The sequence below is a fragment of the Schistocerca cancellata genome, chromosome 4 (genome assembly GCF_023864275.1).
Source record: "Schistocerca cancellata isolate TAMUIC-IGC-003103 chromosome 4, iqSchCanc2.1, whole genome shotgun sequence".
NCBI classification, from domain to species: Eukaryota; Metazoa; Arthropoda; class Insecta; order Orthoptera; family Acrididae; genus Schistocerca; species Schistocerca cancellata.
The window spans coordinates 506,243,749-506,258,176 of NC_064629.1; positions in this window are offsets into that span (position 1 = coordinate 506,243,749).

Below are 14,428 nucleotides of genomic sequence, written 5' to 3' on the forward strand. Positions count from 1 at the left end.
GCCCGCTCTGCCTGTGAGTGGACATGTGGCTGCTCCTTCAGCAAGGTCCGAGCAGGCACACGGGGGGAGGGGTTTATTAGTTATTGGGAGCTCCAACGTTAGGCGGGTGATGGAGCCCCTTAGGGAAATAGCGGGAAGATCGGGGAAGAAGGCCAGTGTTCACTCTGTCTGCTTGCCGGGGGGCCTCATCAGAGATGTGGAGGAGGCCCTACCGGCGGCGATAGAGAGCACTGGGTGCACCCGACTGCAAATTGTTGCTCATGTCGGCACCAATGACTCCTGCCGTCTGGGTTCAGAGTTCATCCTCAGTTCGTACAGGCGGTTGGCGGAATTGGTGAAGGCGGAAAGCCTCGCTCGCGGGGTGGAATCAGAGCTAACAATGTGTAGTATCGTTCCCAGAACCGATCGCGGTCCTCTGGTTTGGAGCCGAGTGGAAGGCTTAAACCAGAGACTCAGACGATTCTGCGGAGATCTGGGGTGCAAATTTCTCGACCTCCGCTATCGGGTGGAGAAATGTAGGGTCCCCCTGAATAGGTCAGGCGTGCACTACACGCCGGAAGCGGCTACAAGGGTAGCGGAGTACGTGTGGAGTGCACATGGGGGTTTTTTAGGTTAGAGAATCCCCTCCCTAGGCCCGACAAGACGCCTCCTGAGACGCAGCAAGGTAGGAGTAGGCAAAATGCAACAGGAAATAACAATATTAATGTGCTAATAGTAAACTGGAGGAGCGTCTATAGAAAGGTCCCAGAACTGCTCTCATTAATAAACGGTCACAATGCCCATATAGTACTAGGGACAGTAAGTTGGCTGAAACCAGACGTAAACAGTAATGAAATCCTAAACTCAGATTGGAATGTATACCGTAGAGACAGGCTGAACAGTGAAGGGGGAGGCGTGTTTATAGCGATAAGAAGTGCAATAGTATCGAAGGAAATTGACGGAGATCCGAAATGTGAAATGATTTGGGTGAAGGTCACGGTTAGAGCAGGCTCAGACATGGTAATTGGATGTCTCTATAGGCCCCCTGGCTCAACAGCTGTTGTGGCTGAGCACCTGAAGGATAATTTGGAAAATATTTCGAGTAGATTTCCCCACCATGTTATAGTTCTGGGTGGAGATTTTAATTTGCCAGATATAGACTGGGAGACTCAGACGTTCATAACGGGTGGCAGGGACAAAGAATCCTGTGAATTTTTTTTAAGTGCTTTATCTGAAAACTACCTTGAGCAGTTAAACAGAGAACCGACTCGTGGGGATAACATATTAGACCTTATGGTGACAAAAAGACCCGAACTATTTGAAAAAGTTAACGCAGAACAGGGAATCAGCGATCATAAAGCGGTTACGGCATCGATGATTTCAGCCGTAAATAGGAATATTAAAAAGGGTAGGAAGATTTTTCTGTTTAGAAAAAGTGACAAAAAGCAGATTTCAGATTACCTGTTGGCTCAACACAAAAGTTTTGTCTCAAGTACAGATAGTGTTGAGGATCAGTGGACAAAGTTCAAAACCGTCGTACATTATGCGTTAGATGAGTATGTGCCAAGCAAGATCGTAAAAGATGGAAAAGAGCCACCGTGGTACAACAACCGAGTTAGAAAACTGCTGCGGAAGCAAAGGGAACTTCACAGCAAACATAAACATAGCCAAAGCCATGCAGACAAACAAAAATTACGCGAAGTGAAATGTTGTGTGAGGAGGGCTATGCGAGAGGCGTTCAATGATTTCGAAAGTGAAGTTCTATGTACTGACTTGGCAGAAAATCCTAAGAAATTTTGGTCTTATGCCAAAGCGGTAGGTGGATCAAAACAAAATGTCCAGACACTCTGTGACCAAAATGGTACTGAAACAGAGGATGACAGACTAAAGGCCGAAATACTAAATGTCTTTTTCCAAAGTTGTTTCACAGAGGAAGATTGCACTGTAGTTCCTTCTCTAGATTGTCGCACAGATGACAAAATGGTAGATATCGAAATAGACGACAGAGGGATAGAGAAACAATTAAAATCGCTCAAAAGAGGAAAGGCCTCTGGACCTGATGGGATACCAGTTCAATTTTACACAGAGTACGCGAAGGAACTTGCCCCCCTTCTTGCAGCGGTGTACCGTAGGTCTCCAGAAGAGCGTAGCGTTCCAAAGGATTGGAAAAGGGCACAAGTCATCCCCGTTTTCAAGAAGGGACGTCGAACAGATGTGCATAACTATAGACCTATATCTCTAACGTCGATCAGTTGCAGAATTTTGGAACACGTATTGTGTTCGAGTATAATGACTTTTCTGGAGACTAGAAATCTACTCTGTAGGAATCAGCATGGGTTTCGAAAAAGACGGTCATGTGAAACCCAGCTCGCACTATTCGTCCACGAGACTCAGAGGGCCATAGACACGGGTTCACAGGTAGATGCCGTGTTTCTTGACTTCCGCAAGGCGTTCGATACAGTTCCCCACAGTCGTTTAATGAACAAAGTAAGAGCATATGGACTATCAGACCAATTGTGTGATTGGATTCAGGAGTTCCTAGATAACAGGACGCAGCATGTTATTCTCAATGGAGAGAAGTCTTCCGAAGTGAGAGTGATTTCAGGTGTGCCGCTGGGGAGTGTCATAGGACCGTTGCTATTCACAATATACATAAATGACTTGGTGGATGACATCGGAAGTTCACTGAGGCTTTTTGCAGATGATGCTGTGGTGTACCTAGAGGTTGTAACAATGGAAAATTGTACTGAAATGCAGGAGGATCTGCAGCGAATTGACGCATGGTGCAGGGAATGGCAATTGAATCTCAATGTAGACAAGTGTAATGTGCTGCGAATATACAGAAAGATAGATCCTTTATCATTTAGCTACAAAGTAGCAGCTCAGCAACTGGAAGCAGTTAATACCATAAATTATCTGGGAGTACGCATTAGGAGTGATTTAAAATGGAATGATCATATAATGTTGATCGTCGGTAAAGCAGATGCCAGACTGAGATTCATTGGAAGAATTCTAAGGAAATGCAATCCGAAAACAAAGGAAGTAGGTTACAGTACGCTTGTTCGCCCACTGCTTGAATACTGCTCAGCAGTGTGGGATCCGTACCAGATAGGGTTGATAGAAGAGATAGAGAAGATCCAACGGAGAGCAGCGCGCTTCGTTACAGGATCATTTAGTAATCGCGAAAGCGTTACGGAGATGATAGATAAACTCCAGTGGAAGACTCTGCAGGAGAGACGCTCAGTAGCTCGGTACGGGCTTTTATTGAAGTTTCGAGAACATACTTTCACCGAAGAGTCAAGCAGTATATTGCTCCCTCCTACGTATATCTCGCGAAGACACCATGAGGATAAAATCAGAGAGATTAGAGCCCACACGGAGGCATACCGACAATTCTTCTTTCCACGAACAATACGAGACTGGAATAGAAGGGAGAACCGATAGAGGTACTGAAGGTACCCTCCGCCACACACCGTCAGATGGCTTGCGGAGTATGGATGTAGATGTAGATGTAGATAAACACTGCAACACTGCAAGATCACAGGTAAGGGCAAGATAAGCCACTGCAAATGTAAAATGCTGGTACACTAATAACGCATGTAACCGACAGTATGTTGAATGAAAGCATGCAGATGTGCATGCAGTATGTTGTGCAGGTGCCGGATGTTAGTTTGTGGGACGAAATTCCACGAACGTTGCACTTTGGCGGTCAATACAGTGACGGATAATGCTGGTTGTGGATGACGCTGAAGTTGTCATCCGATGGTGTCACATATGTGACAGATGTGGTGATCGAGCAGGCCAACGCAACATGTCGACACTATGTAGAGCGTGTTTAGTTACGACAGCAGTAGATGGGCGAGAGTTACCCTGTTGGAAAACACCCCTTGGAATGCTGTTCATGAATGGCCGCAAACATTCAGCATGTGTGAGAAAACCACGAGAGTGCTCCTACTGTCATACAAAATCGCACTCGAGACCAAAGCTCCTGCTGTAGCACGCAGACAGGTTGGTTGCATGCCCTCAACTGGCCTCCTCCTAACTAACACACGGCCAACACTGGCACCCAGGCAGAATCAAATTACATCAGAAAACACAACAGACTTCTACCCTGCCCTCCAGTGAACTCTCGCTTGACACCACTGAAGTCTCAAATGGCAGTGGTTTGGGGTCAGTGAAATGCACGTTATAGGGCGTCTGGCTCGGAGCAGTCCATGAAGTAATCGATTTGTAACAGTTCGGAGGCCGGTCTTGTTGCGTCCTTAAATTCTCATGACCACCGCTGCCAGCAATTAGGAACAGTGACTATATTCCTGCCAAGTATTTCTGCAGTATCGCAGTATGATACCCATAAACTCTCGACGCCACTTGCACACATTACTACATTTACTCACAGGAACCCAATAAACAGTTTTTATTTTGTTAAACATCTCGAACAACGCGTTCCCATTGAAAGAAGAAACCGGATTACGTTCCCCACCTCGGAGCCGATGGGATCGAGCATAAACATCTCATTTCAACACTGCACTATGGGTTTTCAGCCAAATGAGACAGTCAACAATGTGTTCTACTGCGAGCATCTCACACCTAAAAGTAGTGCGGCCAACTTCCTCGAAAAAGTCCTTTAGTTTCTGGACATGCCTCGTTGACTTATTTTTAAATGTCTTACCAAAAGCCCAAGAGAAGACAAATAATGTCTGTGGGAGAGGGGGAGTGGTGCAACTGATGTTTCACTTGAGTGAGGAACTGTATTCTTTACCTATCTAGTATCTTCCACAATGAAGAAAAGCACACAAACGTGCCTTATACAAAGGTTTCACTAAGTCATCCATTCAGTAAAATAAAACTGTTCTCGAACTGGCCCTAGTTCAAAAATGGTTCAGATGGCTCTGAGCACTATGGGACTTAACATCTTAGGTCATCAGTCCCCTAGAACTTAGAACTACTTAAAGCTAACTAACCTAAGGACATCACACACATCCATGCCCGAGGCAGGATTCGAACCTGCGACCCTAGCGGTCGCGCGGTTCCAGACAGAAGCGCCTAGAACCGTTCGGCCACACCGGCCGGCTTGGCCCTAGTTGTACTTACTCTTGATTTACCAGAAATGTTAAGAATGTTTATGAAGTGCTACTCGTTTCATCAATGATATTTAGGTTTACATTTATGTCTCCGCATAAAATAATGTTAATGTTTGTGATTGAGACTTCACGTAGAACTTCTGTTAATTCCGTTCCCAGATCCAGTCCTGCTTAAGTGTAGGGCATACCGAAAGATACCCCACCTGGTACCAGCGTAAGATGTACGAAATCAAGAGCCATGTGTGCAATTTTCCACCACGCATTAATCTACGTCATAGCATCAAATAGCGTGGTTTCCTGATAGACGGCCCAGGGAAACATTTCAGACACACCGCCGCTCGAAATCCGCGCAAAAGGCCTCAGGGGTGGCATAAAGGGTGTCAATGAAACCACCTCTAACATTGGAGTATTGATTTCCACACATTTCCACACAGAACAAAAGAAGGGAAATATTAAAGAAGCTAATGAGCATGTTACTTGACAATGCACGTCCCCACACGGTCAGCGCCGAAAGACAAGTCTTGCATTCATTTAGCTGGAACATTATCAATCACCCCGCTCATAGCTCTGATCCGACACCTTTAGTTTTAATCTCTCTGAGGTCATTCGTGGGTGGAAAAAGGTTTTCTACCGACACTGAGGTTCACTATTTCGTCAAACAATGGGCCAAAGAAGGGGCAGGAGAGTTTTTTCACGAAGGTATCAGAAAGCTCATCCCTCGGTTCACAAAGCGCATTGACAACGAAGGCGATTCATGGTGTTTGATGTAAATCTGTGAAATTGTAAATTTTTCATAATTATATCACCTTTTCGATTGTTAAACAATCGGGTAGGGAAGAATATAGTATCTTGAGGATAGTGTACCTAGGAACGCATGATGTTTCCTGGTCCGTGCTAAACTCTAGTGATCGATTTTAGGATCACTTGAAGAAATGTGCGCTATAGACTGCCACAAGCATTTTCCCGCGTTTTCTACTGTTTTTGCCGTTGTGAGACATGAGGTTGTGTTTTGTGCAGCGTTTGTAAATGTTTTCAGATGTACACTCTTTAAGTATACGCTGTTTGGAAGCTACTGTTGATTATTCAATTACAGAATTTTATGATGAGCAAAAACCTATGTATATTTTTAAAGACACCATATAATGCACGGGCATTTAACCCTTTCAGACCAGAATTTTTTCTACAGGAAGGAAAATTCTTCTTTATGCTTGTAACGTTGTTGCATTAGTTTGATCTGAAAGCGGTGCCGATAGATAATAAAAGCGGGTTAAAAGCTGTGAGCTGTCTGGGGAAGTCAACCTTGCATTACTGCGCAACTGTTTCACCAGGTATCCAGTCTAGCTTACCAAATTCCCAACCAGACTAACATAAATTATAATCTTTTAATAGTCATGCGACAACCGGTGATATATATATAAAAAAAGAGAATTTAAATAAAGAGAAATAAATCAGTTTATATTTGGAAATTTATTTTAACATTGATCATCGAAATTTCAGCATATTAAACTTAATTCATAACTAAACTGGTGCCTTATTTAGGATTGTGAAAATGTGAGATTGTAATCTTACGGAACACATCAAATATGGAGCCAAGATTGGGAGACTGCATACAACACTGCATTCATAAAATAACACACGAAGAACGTTGAAACACATGCAAGGGGAAATTAACCACAACCAACCGATTCAATTTTCACCCAAAGAAGTTACGTTCGTAGCACAATCCTGTCCATCATGTAATTACCACACACTGGTATACTAAATTCATACTAACTCTCTGTGAAATCCTCCCTGAAAAGAACAGCTGAGGGCTACTTTGATGATTACACCACGTGTTTCACGTGGTCAACTTGGTTTACACAAAGACTGTAACTCCACAATAATTTTGATAATTAAAATAAATTAGATCGAAAAGCAATTTACAAAAGAAAAACCTCGAACTGGTTACTATCGTCTTACTATTAACCTGATGGGTCAAACAATTGTATAAGCACGCGGTATTGGTCTCACAAAGTACACCCCACGTGGGTTGAACATAAAGAAAAGTTGATATATTGAAAAATATTGTCAGGACGAGACGTTATAATCTCACGCAGATTCTCATTGAAGATTGATGATGCTAGTTAGAGTTACTGATCAACACGTGGTTCCACTTTACTCATAAAGTAGTGACAAAGCAACTACCGGAATATATTCTGAACTTCACCCTCGAATTACACTGCGTTGCAATTTAAGATAACATTAGATATTTTAGAGCTAAACCTGAAATAAAGGTGATTAAATTTTCAGTTAGGCTGAACTTAAGAAATCCATTGTCCTACGGACTTAGCAGACATGTGCTTAGCCGGAGATCTTACCACTTCAGACGCTCGCCACGGACAGACTGACCTGGTCCCTTCCTGAGGGTGGCTCACCAATACAAACGGAAGTGGCCAGAGGGGCAGCTTCCTATACCAACATGACAAGGGACGGACAGGACCATACTAAGGATAGAAACCTCTTTTCTTTTAGAAAGCGTAGCTACCTGTTCCGACGTTGGTCCCACTGTTCTCTAGCAGACAGGCTTGTCTGCTACCCTCAAGCATGCAACTAGAAATACATTTGCTCATTCATCCTCTCACACAGAAGGGAAGGGGGATGACAGTATCTTATCATATACAGTATATAAAATAAAGCGGATGTAGGTTCCGTATGAGACTGTGTGACATGAATTACATATAAACTGTGTTTTAAAGTGTAGTAGTGTGACAGATCGTTCTTGTTTATGTGTAAAAGTAACACGTTCCACTACTCAGTCTCCTCCCAGATAGTCAGAAACGCCACAGTAAATTTAGAAGAGGAATTTACGCCGTAAATGACAACAGATTTAAGAAATTAACATGAAAGGAATCCAACAGAGACCTTTCATGCTTTAATGCTCTTAAATGAATTTTTAATGATTTTAGATGACAGATTTACACAAAAATATGTATCTATTTTCAAAATATATTTCGTACACTTGGCTTCTTTTTATGGACTAAAATAACTAATTTTGAAATATTCACTGTTGTAAGAAATAAACTGACATTCAGTAATTACCGTGCAAAATGACAATAATAATATTCATTTATACATTATAATATAACTAACCAACCATTTCCGCGTATTCTGGCGGTCACAAGCTGCAGCGCACTGCTACTTAGACTTGTTGATATTTTGTAATGAAGCCCAACAGGTGGCAACACTTATACCTGATAAAAAGACTGAACATTCACAAATGTGTAAATGAGAGAAACATATTTCAATTACGACTTAGAGGCAGTAAAATTTAACGTACACAATTGCAGCCAATGGATGAATGGGGTTAAGCCATACTTCATCGGTCACGCACCACCTTGTACCTCGTAATAGGAAAAAGGTTTTCTACAACGGAGCACGTGATATTCGCACATTAACTAAATTTCTTTAATGTCTTAACAAGTTTACCTGTCTTTAAAATAGAAACCTGTGTTATTTTTCAATAGCTTCTATTTCAAAATTAATGTAATTTGTAAATGGTTTCTGCTAATATATCTACGTAATTTGACTTCACTTACTGATTGTTGGGGCGTAGTAGAGTAATAATGTAACAAATAGACTATTAAATACAGTACTGGAAAGATTTCCTCAACTGCAACGCTTTCAAATTTGACTAGAATATGTTCTTAGGTACATGGCCATTTTATACCTAGAAACATTTTTTTCAGAAAAGGGCTTCAGCACACAAAAAGTGAATGGCATAATTTAAGGAGGAATAAGGAAATATACTAAACTTCTACTACAGAGCTGGCTAGATGCGGAAGTCTGGAAAGTATTCATAGGTCAACACTCTCCTCTACACTTAATTTCTTGACATGTATCGCAAATCGTGCAATAATGGAAATTATCGCCTTTTTTAGTTGCTTTTCCTGTTTTACTGCAACAGAAAAAACTTCTGATTTTTATAGCAGTGCGAAATATTGAAAGTAGACCAATTTATTTCCAGTTAATGTAATTCCTGAGATCACTGAAAGCGTTAAGTGAAAAAAAGAAAGAAGTAGACCTTTTGTATTGTTTTGTTTCAGTAAAGATGTGCTACCCTTCAAACCGAGTGGAAAGAACGAAAATGTAAATTCCTGTTATTTTTTAGTTTAATAATCTACATTTTGAATTCCGTAAGGCAAAAATTATTTCACTACCCATCGAAAAAACGGAACAGAAACGAAACAGAAAATCATCTAATTCTTTTCGACGTATTAAACATACGACACTGTTTAACTGCGTAAGATATACGTTTCATGTGAAGATAACTAACCAGCAAGTTGTTAACGTTATGAAGTTCTGCCATGAAAGTAATTGAAAATAGATCAACATGTTCAGAATTTTTGTGTATGCAACTGAAGGGAAATTTCAAGTTCTTTGTGACATTAAATTGAAATATTCTATTAATAAAGACATCTGCAGTTCCTGCAGGTGTTCCATATACGTAATGACAATTTTTCTCCCGCATGAAAACATATTGAAATTTTTCTACCCTTTAACTTAGCAAAATGTTTCAAAACCGTATCTGAACCTATTGGCTGCAAGGTGTCGCTTTCAATGACTTAAGTTGTCAGTCCACAAAATCGTTCTTGAGAATGTCTTGTCCTAAGATACTTCTTTATCAACTTAACTTTTGAAAAGTCCCTTTCACCATTAGCTACAGATATAGGTAAAGTCAAGAAGATTCGTAAGCTTAAAGAAGCATTGTGGAAAACGTCAGTAAAATTGCTTTTTGAAGTAGAAGGTAATGTGGTTTCTGGGAAGCTTTCAGCAGCAAGACTAGGCGCTAATATCAAAATTTCTTCATGTACTTCCTTCCCCTTGCTGTTACATTCGTCACCATCACATACTACACTTTCAAGAGCCATCTCACGTCAGCAGATCATGATTAACGTACAGAAAGCTGGAAGCACTTCAGCTGGCGAGGGCGTATCGTTCTATGTCCGTGAAGAATTTATTTATCACAGAGCATTTGACGAAGCGCACGATATTTTGTTACGAACAATAGCTGCAATTAGTGCAAATGTCCCGATTTTAAAATACGCAATCAGAAGCATTTACTTACGTAATAAATGCAGCAATCCCCCTCCGTAGATGAATGCTTTTCACGCGGTGGGCGTAAGTCTAATTAGTGGTGACAGCACCATTTTAATCTGACACGCCCCTCACTCAAATGGCGTCTGTTTGTATTGATGTTTGGCACTATATGATTATATGAATGGAAACAGTAACTCAAGAAGATTTTTGCGCCCTTTTCACAAATGCTCAATGTGTGAATCATTTAGTCACACGGCACACATACAGTCTAAAGTGACGTGGCTCACACCCGCCCTAAAGTGTCCGCATCGATGTCCTCCTCTGTGATACGTCCTCGTAATTCAACGGTGTTGTGGGGAAGTGAAGGTGTGAAAACTTTTCTATGCAACCCACAAGTACAACCCTTACATTGCAGATCTGGAGAATTTGGGGCCCATGCCAGCAACCAGTGACTGCCAGCTAATGCACGACGGAGCCATCGTTCTGGTAGTTTACTATCTAAGAGCTCACGAACCTCGTTGTGGAAATGCAGTAGAGCACCAACCTGCTGACAAAATTATCGCTGTCCTCTCGCAATTATGGCAATAATAACGCAAAATACCAACGCCGGTGAGACTCACGTGAGCTCCCGATGCCCACCGCACGGCGTCCATGGAGACGAGGTGCACGCCAGAGCTTAAGTAAGGTCTTGGCGTTGACTTAGTACTTATGTACCGCATTCTTAAAATGTGACTAAGTTTATTCAGGCTGTTTTAGTTTTATTTCTAGACCATGCCCTCTTAGACAAATTATAGAACCAAGTATATCTTCTGAAGAAGGCTCAATTATTTGGGCTGAAACGTAGGTAAAGGTTTGTTTCATTATCGCAATCGAGGCTGATAGTTTCTTACATATTAGATTATCACGATTGCTGACTGTACTGCAATGTTGAAAGTACAAAAATTTTTGATTTTTACTGTGGATGCCATTTTGCCACCAATTGGACCTTAATAATCGAATAGCTCTCGTGTAATAACATAGTACCTTATGTCATCACAATCATTTTTTAAAATCACCTGAAAGTGTTTACATCATTCTAACTAACCATTTACTTATCTATAATCATGACACTAAATATTTTATTACATACTTCATTGTAGATCACAATTAACAGCAAAAACTGACATGTGAAAGTATACGATAATAGAAGCAAAAACATTCAAGTAAACATAGGTACGTTAACAAGCCATTCGCGAGAGAGTTACGAATGTGGGGTTATGAGCCGACACTGACTTCACAATGATATATTGTCCTACTTAGTGCAAATTTATGTTAAGTGTAAACTTTTCAATTAGGACCCCATCTAACCGTGCCCAAATTTATCCATGGCTTACCTCATCTTGAACAAAATTGGGGAATGTGGTACATACATGATAGGCACAGGGACATTTTGCTGCAGATTCAAAACGACGTCTAATCCACCAATATGGTCCGAGATGAACTGGCCTAACACAGCGTTTTCTTTCGCCTCCGAGGTCACCGATCTCAGTCGTATGGATTCTTCTGTGATCATCTCAAAAGGAAAGTGTACAGTTCATATCTCTGTCATCCCACGGCGAGATTGATACCTTCTGATGTCCGCTGTCAACAACTGCTCTGGCAGCCGGTAAGAGGTGCCAGTGGGCATGGCCATTGACGTAAAGCAGGAGATAAAAGGGGTCCTCAGGGCGACTGCAAGACACTTCCATTCTTGCTGTGCTTACGTCTCTACCTCGGTTATAACAGACACTCGTCACCTAGATGTTTACCGGATACAAAAAAAAAAAAAAAAGTGTGTGAAATCTTATGGGACTTAACTGCTAAGGTCATCAGTCCCTAAGCTTACACACTACTTAACCTAAATTATCCTAAGCACAAACACACACACCCATGCCCGAGGGAGGACTCGAACCTCCGCCGGGACCAGCCGCACAGTCCATGACTGCAGCGCCCGAGACCGCACGGCTAATCCCCGCGGCTTACCGGATACCAACAGGACTAGTTTGGATTGTTATTCTACTAATTACTGAAGGGTTTGCTGGACCCTAGGCTATCTGGATTATTCTTTCGATGTGTTCTACAATGTACGACGGCCCGGTGCGGACTGGAATTGTGAATCGTGCAGTTCAAATGGTTCAAGTGGCCCTGAGCACTATGGGACTTAACTTCTGAGGTCATCAGTCTCCTAGAACTTAGAACTACTTAAACCTAACTAACCTAAGGACATCACACACATCCATGCCCGAGGCATGATTCGAACCTGCGACCGTAGCGGCCGCGCGGTTCCAGACTGTAGCGCCTAGAACCGTTCGGCCACTCCGGCTGGCAATCGTGCAGTGTTTACAGTGGATCCATCTAAATCTGCGTAATAAAGAGTACACTGCATTGTATCAGGTGTTACATTAGCGACGAGGACTCAAACTTGGCATATGTGCGAGGACGACTAAGTTCAGTGATCACTGGTTCCAAATTCATGAACTTGAGATAGCAACTACTAATGCACCAGCAGGCAGAAGAAAAACAACGAAAGCAACAGCTCCAACTTGAGATGAAACGCCATGTACGAGAAGTAGAATTGCGAAAGCAAATTCTAAAACAACAACGCCAGCAAAAGCTTATACCACATTTCGCAGCAGCTCATCAGGCTGCAACAGCATCCGTCAGCATCATTTGCACTATTTAATCCAGAAGAAGGAAGTCTGTGACTCGTATTTAAGATGTCTAGAGCTCCACTTCGAGACGAGAAGCATAGCAGACGTTGCTAAACAGAGTATTTTTCTGCCCTGTAATAACCCCAAATACTGTGCTTTCTACACAAATTGCTAACTATTTATATTTGTGTTAAATCTACAGTTTATAAGCATTCCAAGCAGCAAACACATGTCTTAGCAGTTATGCTCGCATTGTTTCTTTGTCGCAAGCAGTTGAATCAGTCATAAACTGCAACTTTTGAGTTTTGTGTGAGAATCAAAATTGCTAACAATCTTTCGTTGAATTATTGTAGCAATTACGAATGCACCCGATGAATAAGTTTGTCGTCTTGTATTGAAATGAACAATCCCTACTCTCGAGGAAATGTTAACAGTAGCAAAATCTTTTTAAATATGAGATGAAGCGCAGCACTGTTTTGAGAAAAACAGCGTGTCTGCTGTAAAACCTCTAAAATATCGAATGCAGCACTGTAAACCTTTGATGAAAGTGAGGTTGATTTCGTAAAACGGCATTCCAATTCACTCCATACTGAGTGTGATTGGACCCCCTCAATGAGTTCATCTTTCTCATTCTTTCCATCTCGTCCATTTAGGGACAAAGTCCAAAAAGTAAATCAAATGAATCAGCCTCATAGTGATCACGTAGTTTTCCTTCTGTCTAGCCTCGCTATAACAACAGCAGGAAGCCGTATCCTGGGTGTCCAGATTGTTCTGCTAAATATAAATGCAGTCAGTGTCAGTATAGGGAAACGCACTGTGTGCAGTACTCTAAATAAGGAAATGTGGTGGAAGTTTGCAAAAGTGGTACCGCGTCGCGTCGACAACGAAGCAGCAGCCTAAACACGCTACAGCCTCATTTGAACCCTTTCAGCGAGCAACAGCAGAAGTTTTCTTTCCCAGTAAGGATCAACAATGAAATAAAACAAGATTCTTGTTTATGCCGGTTCACCAGTTTCTGCTGTGCATGAGGAAGCCTCTTCTCAGGTTTGTTATCCGTTTCTTCAGCCGACATTGCTAATGTTACAGTCCTATAGCAAGCAGCACATTCTTTCGCGCGGTAAGTGTGCAGTAACGGTGTTTTACAAAAAAAATGTCAGCTATCCATACATTTCTTTGTGGCAAAAAATTTCACCTCTTAACGGACCATAAACCATTAATTTCCTTGTACAGTCCTAAGATCCGCCTTCCAGAAAAAAACAGCATGACGCTTACCACACTGGTCTCTCTTCTTTAGGAATTTCAATTATTCAGTTCACTATCGGCCGCTAGAACAACATGCTAACGCTGATGCCCTATAAAGACTACCTATGAGACGAGATCCTACATTTGACTTTTATGAAACACTATACCTTGATGTAGACGACGCCTTTCCAAACCGACTACAAGAACCTTTTGTGTCTGCATACGTAAATACGAAGAGTACAGCTAAGGACCTAGTCCTCAAACAAGTTATAAAATACATTCGAAGATGTTGGTTGAAACGCGTCCCGTTCCAGTTCCCTCCAGAAGTCCGCACATAATTTTCCCTAAAAAACAGTATTCAGGTGGTACAGGGAGTACTGA